Consider the following 18577-nt stretch of genomic DNA (forward strand, 5'->3'; position numbering starts at 1 on the left):
CTTATTAAGCAGGCCAGAAATATTTGAATTTTGCATATATAATAATTTAAATAGCAAATAATTAAAGTATATGCGTTCATAGGGTTGTGATTAGGATATGTACATATTCAACTACGAAAAGGCAAAATTGTGCTAAACAAACAGAAACACCTAACACATATATGTTAATTTTTTTTCATTTTTAATTTTTTAATCGTATAGTATAACATATATACAAAGCAAAGAAATAAAAAAGCAATAGTTTTCAAAGCTACTCTTCAACAAGTAGTTACAGGACAGATTCCAGAGTTGTTATGGGCTACCATACCATCCTTTGATCTTTCCATTCCTCTCTTTAGGGGTGTTTCGGCTATGGCAATCCTAAATTTTTCACATATCTGTTAATTTGTAGAGCAAGTTGTAGAAGAAACCAAAGTATTTATTTCAAAGATGATACTAAATCATCTTCAAAACAGGTATTTATATTTTAATTGTAATGAGATATTAAAAATTAATAACCAAAATGGCTACTGCTATTAGAGACAGGAGACTAAATTGTATTGATTTATGTTCATGTGTATGAAAATTATTAGAAAGGAAATACTTTCATGGAGGTAACATTTTTCATTAGTGAAGAAAATTTCTCATGTATTAATTGTGAATTGCTAAATCATTGATGTAAAATAGAAGACACATTTGCTTTCCTTTCCCATTTTAGAAATTAACTAGAAGAGTAAGGCTGTAACTGAACTACCTGTTTAACTCAAAATTAAAACTTTTCATAGGTATCAGGGTGAGATAATTTATAAAAATAAGCTCATTCTTCAAAAAGTCATAAGAATTCATAATATACATTCTTGTTTTATGTAAAAACAGTCCTTGAAGACAATTATCCAAATTATAAAAATCTGTTATGTTTAAATAAATTACATGTTGTCTGAGGTGATAATCTTATTAATATTGTGAATGTGTAGCAAAATGACCATAATAAATTCATTGAAATGAAAGGTTACCTAACATTGTCATATGTTTAAGCTTTGATAAAACTGCAAAATTAATTGGAGATAAGTATATCATATATAATTAAAATAAAAAATAAAACCTTTATCATTTAAGATTATATGACAATGAATATACAACTGTGATGATAGGGTGAGTCACTGATTATATACCAAGAATGGAATGTTCATATGTTAAGAATGGATGCATGTGGATATCCACATGCAAAAGAATGAAAGAGAATCCATATCTCACACCCCATACAAAAATTAACTCAAAATGGATCAAAGACCTAAACATTAGATCTAAGACCATAAAACTTTTAGAAGAAAATGTAGGGAAATAACTTATTAATCTTATAATAGGAGGAGTTTCCTAGACCTTACACCCAAAGCACAAGCATTGAAGAAATATATAAATAAATGGGAACTCCTCAAAATTAAACACTTTCGTGCATCAAAGAACTTCGTCAAGAAAGTAAAAAGATAGCCTAGATAATGGGAGACAATATTTGGAAACGATATATCAGATAAAGGTCTGGTATCCAGAGTATATAAAGAGATTGTTCAACTCAACAACAGAAAGACAGACAACCCAATTACAAAATGGATAAAAGACATAAACAGACATTTCTCAGAAGAGGAAATACAAATGGCCAAAAGGCACATGAGAAGATGCTAACTTCCCTGGCTATTAGGGATATAGGGTAAATCAAAATCACAATGAGATATCATCTCACACCCACCAGAATGGCCATTATCAGTAATACAGAAAACACAAGTGCTGAAGAGGATATGGAGAAAGAAGCACATTTATCCACTGTTGGTGGGAATGTCAAATGGTATAACCGCTATGGAAGGCAGTTTGGCAGTTTCTCCGGAAGCTAAGTATAGAACTTTTATATGACCCAGCAATACTACTGCTAGGTATCTACTCAGAGGACATGAGGGCAAGGACACAAATGGACATTTGCACACCAATTTTGTAGCAACATTATTTACAATTACCAAGAGATGAAAACAGCCAAAATGTCTATTAACTGATGAGTGGCTAAACAAGCTATGATATACACATATGATGGAATATTATGCAGCTGTAAGACAGAACAAAGTTATGAAGTATGTAATAACATGGATGGACCTTAAGGACATTATGCTGAGTAAGATTAGCTAGAAACAAAAGGAAAAATACTGTATGGTCTCATTGATATGAATCGATATTAGTGAATGAACTTGGAAAATTTCAGTTGGTAATAGAGACCATCAGGAGATAGAAATAGGATAGATATTGGGTAACTGGAGCTAAAGGCATACAGACTGTGCAAAACGACTGATGGTAAAAATTCAGAAATGGATAGCACAATACTACCTAACTGTAATACAATAATGCTAGAACACTAAATGAAGCTGAATGTGAGGATGACAGAGGGAGGAAGCCTGGGGGCACAAATGAAATCTGAAAGAAAGAGACGATAAAGACTGAGATGCTATAATCTAGGAATGCCTAGAGTGTATAATGATAGTGACTAAATGTACAAATTAAAAATGCTTTTTCATGAGGAAGAACAAAGGAATGTCAATAATGCAGGGTGTTGAAAATAGATGGTAATTAATACTTTAAAACTTTAACTAGTGTGTGAGACTAAAGCAAAAAATGTTTATTTGGTACAAAATTTATATTTCGATTAGTGCATTTCCTAATATATCTTATGTGCACAGCTTAATTGAACACCATAGTACATGGAACCTTGATTAGGGCATGAGATTTTATAGGTTTGTCCAGAGTGATGCCCCGATAAATTCCACAGTGATCTGAACAGTGAATAAAAAAGTATTTGCAAAGTCCCCTTGGGGGAATGGTGAGAAAGGGGGGAATTCAACTTCCCCAAGTGGAGAATTCTTGATATTCTCACAAACAGTGAGGACAACCAGAGCAATAGGCTGAACCCCCAATCTTGGGGTTTGTACATATGAAACTTAACCCTACAAAGGATAGGCTACGCCTACTTAAAATTAGGCCTAAGAGTCACCCCCAAGAGAACTTCTTCTGTTGCTCAGATGTGGCCTCTCTTTCTCAGCCAACATGACAAGCAAACTCACCATCCTCCTCCTCTCTTCATGGGACATGACTCCCAGGGGTGTGGACCTTCCTGGCAGTATGGGACAGAAATCCTAGAATGAACTGGGACTCAGCATCAAGGGATTAAGAAAACCTTCTCAACCAAAAGGGGGAAGAGCGAAATGAGACAAAATGTAGCGTCAATGGCTGAGAGATCCCAAACAGAGTTGAGAGGTTATCCTGGAGGTTATTCATATACATTAAATAGATATCACCTTTTTAGTTAAGGTGTAATGGAGAGGCTGGAGGGAACTGCCTGAAAAGGTTATTCCAGTAGCCATGTTTCTTGAAGATGACTGTATAATGATACAGCTTTTGCAATGTGACTATGTGATTGCGAAAACCTTGTTTCTGATGCTCCTTTTCTGTACGTAATCGACGGACAAGTAAAACATATGGATTAAAAACAAATAAATAATAGGGGGAACAAATGTTAAAATAAATTTAGTAGATTGAAATGCTAGTGATCAATGAAAGGGAGGGGTAAAGAGTATGGGATGTATGAATTTTTTTCTGTTCTCTTTTTATTTCTTTTTCTGAATTGATGCAAATGTTCTAAGAAATGATCATGATGATGAATATACTACTATGTAATGATATTGTTAGTTATTGATTATATATCAAGAAAAGAAAGATCATATGGTAAGAATGTTTGTGTTTATATGTTTTTATGTTTAATAAATAAATTAATTAAAAAAAAAAAAAAAGGAAACCATTCTAGAAAAAGCTGGTCTGGAGATGCAGAAAGAAAACGCCCCCAGGGAAGCTGTTTAAGATCAGAAGCCAAAGAACCAGCAGACGCCAGCCGTGTGTTTTCCCAGCTTACAGAGGTGTTCTGCTTGAGTCAAGATATCTTTCCCTGGATGCCTTAGTTTGGACATTTTTATGGCCTTTGAAGTGTAAACGTGTAACTTAACGAATTCCCTTTAAAGCCAAACCTTTCTGATATTAGCAAACTAAAACACCCCTCTATTGTTAACTCCTTACAATAGTATTGTATATTTGCTCTGATTCATGAAAGAGCTTTTTAATATTTGTACAGTTAATCATGGCATTGTGCAACACAAGATTCAATGTGTTATACATTCCCATGTTATAACTCCAACTTTCTTTCTGGTGACATACTTGACTCTAAACTTTCCGTTTCCACCACATTCACACACACCATTCAGCACTATTAATTATTCTCATAATAACATGCTACCATCATGTCTGTCCATTTCCAAACATTTAAGTTCACCCTAGTAAAACATGCTGCACCTATTAAGCAACCGTTTCCCATTCTTTAGCTTCTTTCTATATCCTGGTAACCTGCATTCTGTATTTTATGTATATGAGTTTATATATTATAATTAGCTCATTTCAATGAGGTCATTAAAAAAAAGAATAGGAACATAACCACCAAGACAGAACCACAAACTAAATTAATACGTTACAAAAGACAACATAAAAAAATTCCTACCTATCATCTTCATAGATTAAAGTTATGCAGAAATATCCTAAAAATACCCCAGTAAAACACCTAAAAATGGACTTTGTCTACTAGACATATACTATCCAAATTTTTTTAAATGGATTTGGTCAACTTTTCTGATATGCATTAATTGAAACCAGGTGTCAGCATTTCTTGAAGCCCAGCAGAAACCAATTTGCCTACCTTACATCACACAAGTTCTCTGCTCACAGAGCTACTTATAAGTGTTAGAGAAGTACTTGGTAGGAGACTAACAAGTCTTAATATAAACCCTTGCTTATTCAGTATTGTATACAACAAATGAGCCATCAGGTACCCAGAAGTTTTCTGCTGCTCATTTTAAGTTCTCAGACTCACTAATATGGATTGATTATATACAGAACTAAATGCATACTTAAAAAGCATAGAGACACTTATTTTTAAAGAACACTCCCCTCCCTGAACTCAGTCTAGGAAAAATAATTATCTCCATATAGATCAGTGGATGCTTATTAAACACCAAGTTCCATGGAATATACGATTAATAAAACATTAATTCTGTAATACCAATTTACCAAATGTTTATTGAGAAACTCCAATGGGCCAGACACTATTTCTAGGTGTTAGGAATACAACACTGAACAAAACAGACATTCAAGAATAAATTTACAACCTTTAGCTTCTGAAAGAGATAATATGGAAAAATTACATATATACATTTATATAAACATACATTTACATGTGTATATACAGAATATCTGGTAAATGCGGTACATATTTTATACTGAAATGTACAAAAGTTCTATGAGAGAAACGTTATGGGCAACTTATCTCCTATTATGTTTACTTATTTTCCTGAAAAAACATACTTGTTTATAAGCAGGAATACAGACATTCCTATAAAGTAACTGATAGATCCACTACCTTTCAAGAGTAACATGTATAGAGTCAACTCAAGCTTGAATACGTTTATACTGTCCTTAACAACCGGTGAGTGTCACACTCAGTAGACAGATCCTACTACTGAGAAGAAACACACTGCTAAAATTAATTATGTATCAGGGTTTTGAGTTTCAGTCATTCAGTCAATAGCCGCTGGGGAAGAATGAAATCAAAAGTGGATATCTTTTAAATTATCAAAACTGGTTCACTGCTTACTAGCGCATCCTTTAGTCTATGAACATACAATGTGAGCTAAAAAATTTCAAAAACAATTTACAATTCTCTTTACACCAAAATGTTTAAGGCTTACAGACATTTCTGTTTGTTTATATTTCTCTTTAGATACAAAATCACAAGTGACGAAAATTGTGTGACATACAACACAGAAAAAAAATTACTGTACAAAGGTAAAAACTAAGAGTGTTAATATGAGCCTACATCAAAAACCAACAAGCAAATGCACTATTTACCCATTGTTAATTCCAAACACCCATCAAGTGATTTACATAATTATTAGAAAAAATAAATTGCTGTGTATCAGAAAGTACAACCTACACAATTCCGTGACTGCATTTGGACTATTACTTCAAAAATCCAGACATTCATAATCTAACTTAAGAGCTGATAGACTACAAAATTAAATGGCACCTTTTCATTTACAGTTCATTAGTGACTTCTCTTAAAAAAAAAGAGCTGCTATCAGAAGAAAGAGAGGGAAGAAGACTGGTAAATAGGTAGATATATCAGATTCAGGATTTTTGACACCTGCTGGCATTACTTCAAATGCACAATCTTTCCTTTCTATTTGCATAAATCTGAAGTTTATGCATTCCCTTCTCTCTGAATTCTCAAATTGACTTCACATAGTAAAAGAATATTGCCCCCCAAAATGTTAATTGATTGACAGATTATAGTAAACAAAAGCATACATAACCCAAAAGACTGATTTTCTTGTTCCTCAAACTAATTTTCAAATATTCTATTGCTAGACAACAACAAATAAACATAGAAATTAATTTTTACAATGATGCAATTCCTCAATTGTACACTGATTACAAAAAACACTGTTATTTTGGAGTTCTTAGACTTGATTCCTTCATTACTTGTAAAACTCTCACTTTAATGCACATTGACTTCAAAATGGAAGAAACACAAATTCAGCAATTTCAAATGTCTCCCACCCCAAAGGCTATCAAGTGTGTTTTTTATAGTCTTAAAAGTCTATAATAGACCAGGTTTTCTTGTTTATGGATTAAATAAGCATTTTTAAAAACACTTTTTCCCTCTTTTGAACAGAACAATTCACTTCTAAAGAGATAGTTTCTATCTTCGATGTAGTTCCACTCTACCAATTAGCTAACCGAAAGAGTCACTAATGATTTTATAAAGCTCCATTTACAAAGAGAACATCTTGGCACATGATGAAGAACAATTTACCAAAAATAATTTAATAATTATTATAAAATTTATAATATTTTTATTATATATTTTTATATTAAACATTTTCTTAGATATTTCATTAAAATAATCTTATATATGTGCGTTAGTTTAAAACTTGAAACTTTGTCATTTTAGAAGTAGCATAAGGCTTTGAGTCATAAAATGCATTACCATGTTGTACCGAATTCTGAGAGTACAAGGAAAGAATGTCAATGGAAAAAATGACCTAAGGAATCTAAATTAATTGAACATTCATTGAGGAAAAGTAATATAACTTTAAAAATTTTGAAATAGAAATGATAATTCTTTTGAAACCAAATAGCATTTGCTCTGTATAGTGAAAAAAATCTCAGTGGCACCATCTTCTATTCTTGTGGCATGTCTCAGGACTATATAAAATTCTATTTCTTTGAGCCTTGATGCTGACCTCGTTAATATTCTTCAGAGGGAAGGCTATATATTCATGCATGGCAGTCACTCTGTCCCTATGACTTTTCTATATTCTCAGTGGTAAGAAGCGTTATTAGATCAGAGGGTGGCTACTATTTCTATAAGATTTATCCTTTCAGTGACAAGGATAAAGTCATTTTCAATATTCAAAAGAACTGTAGAAGAACATATAGGTTCTCATATATTCTTTGGAAAAGTTTAAAAACCCTTGGTTTGTATGTGTATTTATTTATTTACAAACATAATAAAACATGTTTTAGACATACAAATACCATTAGATATCTATCAGTGATATTTAAACACAAGAAAATATATTTTAGACATACATACACCATTAGATGCCTATCAGTGGTATTTTACAGGATATTCAAGATCTTTGAACTTGATATTTCAACTTTTATTTCTCAAGTGCCTCCTACATACCAGGCACTGTATCAGGCAATTGACACAATGAGCTCGTTTAATTTTCATAATCTTAGAAGGTAGAAATTATTATTTCCATATTAAGACGAGAAAACAAAATTTCAGAGAGGTGAAATAGTCATCCAAATTCTTTCAATTAAAATGTACTATAACCAGGGTTTAAACCTATATTTCTGAAACCAAAACCCCTGCTCTGCTATACTGCCCTGCATTTTAGCCTTATTTTTTTTTTAAATTAAAGAAACAGATGTCTAAGCAGGCTGTTTTTCCCAATCTCCTAAGAAACTATAGGCTATAAAGAAAGCATTGTTTATTACTCCTTGATCTCTATTCATCTCAATCCATACAGACCTGGTTGCAATGTTTTATAATACCTATGGGATTAATCAAATCAATATTTGCTGGGAAATTCTATGTGCCTAGCATTTTTCTAGAGGGCTCAGGAGACAATAATGGAAAGTCACTGTATAGTGAATATACAGTGAGCTTTAGAAAAATTGCTGGGATACAACTGTTAAGTCCTGTATGCAGTGTCTACATTACTTATCTCTGGAATGATGCATAATATTGAACCTAAGTAGAAAAGGCATTTGGCTACCATTATCTGGTGAAATTATTACAACCGGGAAAAGCAAAGAACCTATTCTCTGATTCCTTTTCTATATCTAGTTAGATAATATTTATCAAAGCTATGTGACCTAGTATACAAAATTAAATTTTATGAGTGTCATTATTTTCCTTCTCTAACTCTGTATACAAACTGCAGAAGGTTCATTCTGTAGTAATATTAGTTAATTGTAAGACTATTATAAAACAATGACATAACTCCATTATACACTAAAACCACTTACTACATGATGGGAAAAATTTGTAACATTCAAAAACATCAAGAAACTTTAGAATGCATCAAATTCTTTGTTCCTTAAAACTTGTCGCAGAGTTTCATAGCTCATTACAAAGCATGCAACAACAACAAAAGGTTCATGGTCAAACAATGTTAGAAAAGCTGGTTAAACAGATTCATCTACTACAGGATTTCTTACAATCTTTAATGTACTATGTGTACTCACTCTCTCCAGGAGAGCAATAGATGGTATTATGACAAATTATAGATAGTATAGCTAAAATATATTCTGTCTCTATTTATAAATCTTTCTTTACCCCATTCCTCTTAAAAGTTCACTCCCAAAGAGAAAGATGACATTTCTCTATCCCACAACATGAGGACTGGTCATGTGACATGCTTTGGCCAATGAGATATAAATGGAAGCAACACATGCCACTTCTAAGCAGCACTTTCAAGAGCCATAGTTCCACTATTTCTTTTTTCTTTTTCCTTCCACCATAAAACTTGGACATACCAGAGAGTTTACTCCTTAAGCTTTGGTCTAGGAATAAAGAAGACATGAGGCACAGTGGAGGCAGACTCTCATGAACATGTATGAGAAATGTCCACTGTTTTGGACAACTAAGATTTAGGAAATCTTTTGATATTGAAATTACATTTGCTTAGACTGACTGACACTGCATGTTTCCCGGCTTTATTTAACCACGGCACTCTTGTCAACGAACATCTTCAGGATTTGTTTCCTAAAATTACTCTGGGTTTTGTATGCCATCTTTCATATTTCTTAGTTAAGATGGGGTTAAGATGAACAGATAAATAATATTTTATATACGTAAGACAGAAGCATACAGTCTTTGCAGTAATTTGATTAATATTCAGAAATCAGATGAGATGGCTACTCAGTCATACTACCAGACTAATTCTGGTAACTATTTTAGTTTTCTGAACAGGTCAGATAGTGTCCTGTCTTACTTACTATATATATTTGATAATTTATTAAATTCATAAAACTGCCACAAATTTAATTTTCCTTAAATCTCACCACCCTCAAATTCTCTGGATTAGAAGTTGAGAATTTATTTGAAGTGTCAGCACATTCCACTTTATTTCTGCTGGTATATTAGAACAATAGTTAACTGTATTCTAATTGGTATCCATCCAGATTTTATACTTCTAACTTAGGTGTGTCTAAAAGGATAACAGAATAAAGAGCAAAAACGGTAGCTAAATTTCAACCTTCCCAAAGGTCTTCTACTTATGCTAAAATTATAAAAAGCAATATTCAGGCATAGACTTACTAAAATAAGAAAGTAGACACTGATAGCAAAATATTTCAAAGCAGAAACAATCTAGGATTAATTCTGAATTACTCAAAAGCTAAAATAAGCTAAAAACCATTTCCTAAAAACTGCAACTACCAATATTATAAATTTATAGCTTTAAATTTATAAATAACTGATATTTTACTAAATTTGCTCATCTTTTCACATCAAAGTATAGAAATCATTCATCTACCATAAAGTGTCCAGCCATCAATAAAGCAATCAAATATTTTATTTCCATATTGGGAAAATTCTAGGCATTTAAGTAACCATTATTAAACTAATTTAAAAACATTATTGCCATATTTAACGCAGTTTAAAATGCTTTCATTTTTATTTTATCTAAGGTAGCAGCTTTGAAAATAATTTATGTACAGGAGGACAGAGGCAGTAGTATCTGTGACTTTCAGAGTTTGATATAAGTTATCACAGGTATATATTTCAAAATCTCAACTTTTTCTTCATTGTGTGGTTTTTTTTTTTAAAGCTTCACAGATACAGGAAGTCCTACATATTATTTTAATTGGGTATAAAATTTCATAATGCTTTGATACAGATTCATTTTTTAATTAAAGCCATAGGCAATGTAAAAAAGAAATAACTTTTGGAAAACAGGCTAAGTTAATATTAGCCAAATATTTAGAACTTGAATAAACTCACTCACCAATTTAACAAATCAGAGATTTTGAAATTGCTAATAAAAGAAAAATGATTTTAAAGGAAATTTTAACTTACTTGATGATGAAAAATGTGACAAACTAATAAAACTCTCAAGAAAAAAGTGTAAAAACAATCTTCACACTCCCCCAATTAATAACGAAGGTGAATCCTCAGAGGGGAAAAAGTTAAGACTGACTTTGATAGCACAGAGTCCTTGACTGTTTCACTGCTTCTAGGTCAGTAAGATTTGCCCTCAGTACTGCTCTTACCAGTCAAGTCAAGACTTTCCATTGTGATTTCAATAGAACATCAGAACTTCCAGCTTCTGTGGTGCAGCAGGATTCTGTGAAAGAGCCACAGCAAAGTGGTTAAAATAGTATATCAGGAAAGCCCTGCAAATAAAGGGGATGTTCTGCTTTGGCAAAATAATCCCCCAACAAAACGAATTAATAGTCAAACAATCAAAATGAGGCAAACTGTTCAATGACTTTATAGTAATATTATATAGAGGAAGTGGCCAAAAGTGTTTATTGTCAACCTTAATTCAACAAGAAGGCAGGCACTATAATTATTCCATAGGAATTCTGAGATTACGGTTACTCAGACAAAGAACTACAGGACAAATCCCATGATTAAATTGACATTTAACACATTTCAACACAACTAGATAGGCTATGATTCAGATGTTAATATCTTATAATTTATCTTTTAAATTTTTTAAAGATAATGCATGAAATAAGACAGAAGAAAGGGTGAAGGAGGGACAAATAAAGGAAAACTGCAACCAAAAAAATTAAATTTTCTTGTTATGAAAAATGAAGTAAATACAGGAAAGAGGATAACAATCAGCAAAAAGGGTACAATCAAATTAAATGGATTAGTTTACATTAGTAACACTGAAAATACACATAAATACCTGTCATATCATTTTTAAGAATGAAAAAGTGATCATTTTCATGAGACCCATTCATTTAGGTTCTAGGCTGCTTCAGTGGGAATACTAAATTCATACTTATCTAAGATAAGACAATTTCTTGCCCCTTGCATATTATGACAATATATTTCTTTATAATCTGTAAGCTTCAGCACTCTAGAAACTCTAGAAATGGGGTATCATTTACTGGCTTATGCCTCTGTCAATGTCATCAGTCATTTCATGGCTTGGTTGAGGTTTCTTTTTTTTTTTTCTAATCAGCCACTATGATATAGAAGAACTGGCAATGACACATTAAATATCAAAAATGTATGATGATTCATCTGAGTAAAGCTATCTAGATTTGGATGATTCAGTTGTCACCCAGGGCTATTAGAGAAAACAGTGGCAACAAAGAATGAATAAAAGTACTAAATGGTCTCATACGATATTATACAAGATACTACTCATTCATTATTTCTGAAAACAAGGATATGGATGAAAGAGTAAATCCAGATATTCAAAACACTGTAAAAGAACACATATGAATACTTTCAAATTAAAAATGTCTAGTTTTTACTATATTTTTATGAAGGAAGCATATAATTTAAAAACCTGAGTAAAAAATGACACAAAAGTCTATTCTTAATTATGGTAAAAATCACAAACCAGAAATACTGCTTTAAAAAATATTAACGCATTTATGACATATTTATATCACATATTCGTATACTTTCTTCCTATACATCCATAAAGAACCATTAAATACATTTATTTTATAATTTTTACTCATTTGTTTTTCAATAACTATAAATAAATATGAAGTAAAGAAATTGATATACGCGAAAATAATATATCTAATTTGTACTGCCAAATCTAGGAGTGAGAGTCCATTAATGTTGACAGTGTAGGTTTATTTCTTCTTCTTCTTTTTTTTTTTCACATGGGCAGGCACTGGGAATTGAACCCGGGTCCTCTGGCATGGCAGGCGAGAACTCTGCCTGCTGAGCCACTGTGGCCTGCCCTCTTATTTTTGTTTTAAAATCTGTTTACTACTCAGTTGAAAAAATGAGCACATGCTATCTCAGAAACACATCTGTTAATATATTCTATATGCACAATTTCTTTTAGGAGCTCAAAAGTAAACTCACTAATTTCAGGTACCATTATATTTTTGTTTGTTTCTATAACTGACTATATACCAAAATTTAAAAATGGACCATAACTACATTTATTTTAATTACTGCTCAATAATTATCACCTGTAATGCAACTATGGATAAAATGGAGTAGGTGGGTGGAGATGGCTATGTTGTGGTCAAGAAGGGTTTTTAAACTTTCTTAGTATAACAAAAAATCAGCCAGCAGAGAAGATGTCAATTTAGAGGCTGAAGATTCTAAGACAATATCCCTTTGAGAGCTTTGGTAGCTAAACGTAGCAAATCTGGTTTCTATTTGGCTATTACAAATGCCCATATGAGTAACTTCAGAAAAGTGGTTTCAGCACAAGCTGCTCTTTTAAGAACTTCACAAAGTTTTTTGATTTGATGGAAATGGATGGGTGTTGTATAAGAAAGGCAGTAGGACTGCAGGGGGAAATGATTAAAATTGTGAACACAGATGACTAGTGACGTGAATGTGCCCTTAGGCCAAAGCTTGGCCATATTTTTGTCTAAGCCACGACACACCTGTCTGTGCTCTCTGGGTCCTACTTTAGGTTATTCAAGCCCTCTCCACACCCCTACCCACAATGGGCCTTGGATTTCTGAGTTCCAATGAAAAGCTGCCACGAAACCTTGCCATTTCCAACACCTCTGCTTCTCACCCATGTCAGTGCCTCCCACAAGATGTACAACTAGCCAGGACTGACCTGGTATAATCAAGGATTCCCTCTGAAAAACTTCATCACGGCAGGTAGGGCAGCCATCCATTAAATAGCTATTATTTGCCTTTTAGCAGAAACAACATCTGACTTGGCATTTAAAAGCCCTATCTTAAACATCCATTAACAACCACTGAAACAACTGGATTTCTGGCAAAGCTCACACACTGATTCTTGGGGTGCTGTGTTTTGAAAGGCTTATTATACTAAAAGTGGTGAGATGCCACTTCTGACAATAAGGCAGACTACCAATTAGTGTTAATATCCGGTATAGCATTCAAAAGTATATCATGACCAGGTCCCCTTCTATGTCAACTGTGTGTTTCGAACCCTGATGTCACTACTACATCGTCAGTGTGGAAGAGACTCCAAGGTAACCATGTTGCCCACTTGCATAGAAGAATATTTAATCTTGATGAATGACTGCTTTTCTGATGTTTTCAATTCTCTGGGTAATAGATTAAGCTTTAACTAACTCATTTTCATACATACCCCTAATTCAATCAAGCTCAATAAAAGTCATTCTGGACTGCAATTATTTGCAAAGGAACAATTACACGCAAATGAAAAAAATGATTTCTGGGCATGGTACAGAACCCCCTCCATTTATGGAGCAAGAATTTATGGAGCAAGAATAACAAGAAAAATAGCCAAACTTCTAGAAAAGGAAACAGACCTCTCCTAATGCTCCTGAAAATAGAATATTCCTGCTTTTACACTTAAAGAAAACAAAATAGGAAACCTAAGAAGGCAAATACTTTAATTATTGTCTTAAATTATGTTTATGTTTAGAGAGAGGCTGCTTTTCTGATCTGGTCAGCATGACCTCTGAGAGTCAAAACAGAGAGTCCTAATCATTCTTCCATGAAATCATCTACTGGATTCCTTCATTATCCTCACAATATATATTTCAATCTCCAAGTTACAATGCAGGTTTCCCTAAAAGATTTTCCTCATTTTAAAGCTCCCTCTTCTTTATGCAGAAACAATTTTCACCTTTTCCTTAATTCACTCATTTATACACTACATGATTATAGGTAAACTTACATATTTATAAACGTAAATACAAACTTCAAGCTCTTACTTCAGCACACTAACTATATTATATTTATAGTAAAACAAAATTTTTGTGGGTTTACCTAAAGCCTTCTCTACCCTATGTGTGCATCAGAACCCCTACCCCCTACCCCCAGTATTCTATACTCCTCTAATCTCCTCAATGGAAGTACCAGGCACATTATACAATCATGCAGTACTGAACATGATGCTGTTATACCAGCTGTTATACAATTGTAGCTAATGAATTCCATGCCTTAGGTCACTGTGGTCCACCACAGAACAAAGGATGCTGATCCTAGAAATGATAAGTTAATATCTTGAGTTACAGTTAAATAATTTGCTTAAATAAAATAATCCTCATGCAGACAAAGATAACCTCACCAACTGAATGTTGAACTCACACACACACAAATGAAAGAAAGAAACTAAAGAAAGTGATAACATAAAGTATGAAAAAAAAACCCTTTTGTTAAATTACCTGCTTGTCTTTTATAGTTGAAAGCTAAATCACAGCTATTTCACAGGCATTTCTGGCCAGACACAAGTTTTAAACTGAAATTACAAGTGTCGGCTATACTGAGAATGCAAATCTGAAATATCATTCTCTTCTCACCTTTCCACTGTACTCTTGCACACTCTTCCTACTAGACTTTTAAGAGTCCCTGTTTTCTGGAAATTGATGATCTAATTAGCTAATCACATACAAAACATGCTATAAAATGATATAGAGCAACACATAATGAATGTCAAAATGGTATGGAAAGAGTTCAAAAAAGTCAGTATGATCAAGAAGATCTTTATGCAGGAGATGAATAAAGCCAGAACTTGAAAGAGGGTGACCATTTGCAATACAGAGATTTAGGATGGAGAAGGATGTTACAGGCACAAGCACAGAATGTCTGGAATCAAGTCTTGATTTACAGAAGAAATAAGAGGCAGATTTAAACTGCAGGGTTCACATAAAAAAGGTTGGACACAAAATACAGGCAAGTTAGGAAAGAATGTGATTTGATTTTTTTCTCTCTATAACTTTGTAAGTAGTAGAGTAAGGGTTAGCCAGCCACATGATGTTGCATTAGGAAGGGTGAACCCTGCCATCCACCACTTAATATCCTGCAATTGTGGATCAATTCCTAAAAGCCCTCCATTCCTCATATGCAAAACAGGGTAACAATCCTTACTCTAGGGACTGCTTTAAGAATTATTAGATGATGTCAAAAATGCAAAGAACTTGGCATACAGTAAGTACTCAATAAATGTTAGTAATCTCTCACTACAGTTAATAACTATGTGTTAGAATAACATTTAGTAAAGTTACATTATGAAGAAATGGAAGTTTGCCTTGAACATTCCTACAGCATTCTATGGCTAATTGCTACCTTCTCAATGGTGTTTCACTTACATTCTATTTTAATGTAGGTGGTTATAACATATGTTTAATTCTGTCTGATAACCACTTTTTACTTCTACCAATTTCTATGTACATTAGCTAATTTGATAAAGTGGATTTTTTTCCCAATGATCATTTGCTATATGATTATTGCTTCAAGAATCATGGTGAGAACCATGGATTTGTTTAGTTTCCATAACTAGAGGTAGAAAATAAGTAAGCATTAGTCTAATCAGATGGCTTGGCAGGAAGGTATTGAATACCTCTTTTATAGTTCCACGAACTATATAAACGTGCCTTTGACCTTCGCAGGGAGGGGAAATTACATATTTGAGTCAGAAAGAGTTTCACTTCCAGGAAGACTATAAACACATGCTTGCCAGCAGCTACCACACAGGAACAATGAAAGGGAACCTCCAGGTACTTTGGGGAAGATTCATTAGCTCAGTCAGGTGCATTGAGTATTGTGCTAGAAAAATAAAGGTTAAAGTAATCCCAAACCAGTAGTCTATCCTTTAGAGATCTGCTCAGTTTAAGTAAACCCTGACCTGCACACTTGAGGAATTAGCCTGTTACTTCAAAGAAGGGCTCTGTGAATCCACTAGAGGAACCTCTGCTCAGGACTACCTTGTCCTTTGAGGTAAGAAAGGGTTTCTGTGGCTACTTTCACATTATTACAAAAAATATGTAATATACAGAGAATCACACTTGCACAGCTGAATTCAAGTTAGACTCAGAAAAGTTAAGTAACTGGACAAAAGACATTCTGCTTATTTTTTACCAAGCTGGGACAATACCCCAGTTCTCCATATGCTCTTCCTATAGCCCTACACTGCCCTTCTAGTAACTGCTGTCATACCTTACTAAACATCTGTGAAATCACGGAAAAACAGAATGTTAGTGGTAGAGGAGAGTTACAGAACACTAAATTTCACAACAAGCTAGAGGCAGAGTAAGGCTAGAATCCAGGACTCCTTCTATGGATTGGAATATATGCCTCTAAACCACACTGCTCTTCTGGAATGTTATTAACCAATTTGATCTGTGGTTTGCCGCACATAAAACAGCAGTATGGTCTAGAAAACAGATTACATTAGATCTTACTACTCTTGCTGTGGCCCTCTCTACAACAGCAAAGTTTAGCTGGAAAAGGATCATTTTTACTCCCAATGTTAAGCCATTTCACTCTCAGTGTCAAGTCAGAGAACACTTCTTGGTTCTAGAATGCATTCCCCTTTTTTAAGGCTAAGGGAGAGAAAGATACTTTCTCACTGTAGAAGTGAGGATATAAAATAGTTATTTCTTTAAATATTTTATTAATAAATCAGGAAAAAAGAATAAATATCAATTCACTTTGTTCTAATAATAATAAAAATATATACTGACTAGAGAATGACAAGCCAATGCTAGCTGAGAATGTATGAGTAGCAATTCTCTCTTAAATTCTCATCCCCTCAGAAACACCTGCCCAGCAATGAAACTTCTGTCTTCCAGTAAACACACGCACTGGTTAACCAAGAACTACTAGCAAAAACTAGCAGAGCCATCTTCCTCAAAACTCCAGAAAATGACTAAAGGGTTGAAGTAACTGGGCAAATGCTGAATAAAGAGAATAAAGCTTGAAAAACAGTTAAGAGAAGCTCCTGGTGCACTTACTGCCCTGTGCCTTATCCCCCTGTATGGAAACAGCCTGCATTCCCACTGTGGGTCCTTAGCCCTGTTCCAAGAGGGAGCAGAGTAACTCCTCAGGGCATACTGGGATACCTGTATGTCAGAGTCAGATGACAGCCTGAAAAACTGAATCAGGAAACTTTTCTCTGGCTCATCCTCCAAGAACTTGCCCTGCAGTTAGCCTGTAGACAGCTAAAGCAATGTAAGAAACACGTAAGTCTGAGAGGCCCAAGCCAATAGATTACCTGCTTTGTCATACAACATGGCACTCAGGACCTGGAGGAAGTCTATTTCATAGAGAATAAAGGGGACATTCAAATTCCTGTAAATGGGAGAATTCTTAAGGCCAACTGGAAGCACAAGTCCAAGGCTGAACAGAACTCTATTTCACACTGACCTGGGGATGACCTTCTTGACAGGGAGATAGAATTCTAAAAGGGAGCACCTGCCAACAGAAAATCAATTTGCAAAGACTGTGAAAGATACTGTTTGCCTTGTTTTTGTTTTTGTTTTTTGCTAGCTCCTGGCACAAAGGAGCTCTCTCATGTATCAACAGCTGGACAGAAACTTAATGAACAGACAGCTCAGGGACTAAATCTCAGAGTTAACACTTTAAAATACGTACACTGTATAACAAAAGATTAAGAAACAAAGAAACAGGAAATGATGTCCCATCTAAAAGAAAAAGATAAAATTCCAGAAAGCATCAAAGAAGACCAGACTTTGGACATACAGTATGGACAAAGACTTAAAAGAAAAAATAAAAGGATGCTCAATATGCTCAGGAGAGAAAGGAAAACAGAAAGAAGTAAAGGTTATCAGGAAAACTATGAAAGAACAATGTGAGACAAAAGTCTTGAAAAGGAAATCAACAGGAATGCTGACACTGAAGACCACAATAACTGAAATGAAAAATTCCCTAGAGAGTATGAACAGCAGTCTGGAGGCAGCAGAACAAAGAATCAGCAAACCTGAAGACAAAACAATTGAAATTATTTAGGCTGAGGAGCAAAAATAATTTAAAAAAGTG

At 33.8% G+C, this 18577-nt stretch overlaps 1 protein-coding gene across 14 annotated transcripts in view; it reads right to left on the minus strand.

The window, feature by feature from the left end:
* The window catches only part of BBX (BBX high mobility group box domain containing), a 285719-nt gene that overhangs the window by 152789 nt on the left and 114353 nt on the right, over positions 1-18577 (minus strand). For 12 of the 14 annotated variants that reach the window (XM_077118493.1, XM_077118480.1, XM_077118481.1 and 9 more), the window contains one exon: positions 10903-10976. The gene's annotated coding sequence lies outside the window, so the exon portion shown is untranslated. The other 2 variants (XM_077118491.1, XM_077118492.1) reach the window with 1 other exon arrangement.

The sequence above is a fragment of the Tamandua tetradactyla genome, chromosome 10 (genome assembly GCF_023851605.1).
Source record: "Tamandua tetradactyla isolate mTamTet1 chromosome 10, mTamTet1.pri, whole genome shotgun sequence".
Taxonomy (NCBI): domain Eukaryota; kingdom Metazoa; phylum Chordata; class Mammalia; order Pilosa; family Myrmecophagidae; genus Tamandua; species Tamandua tetradactyla.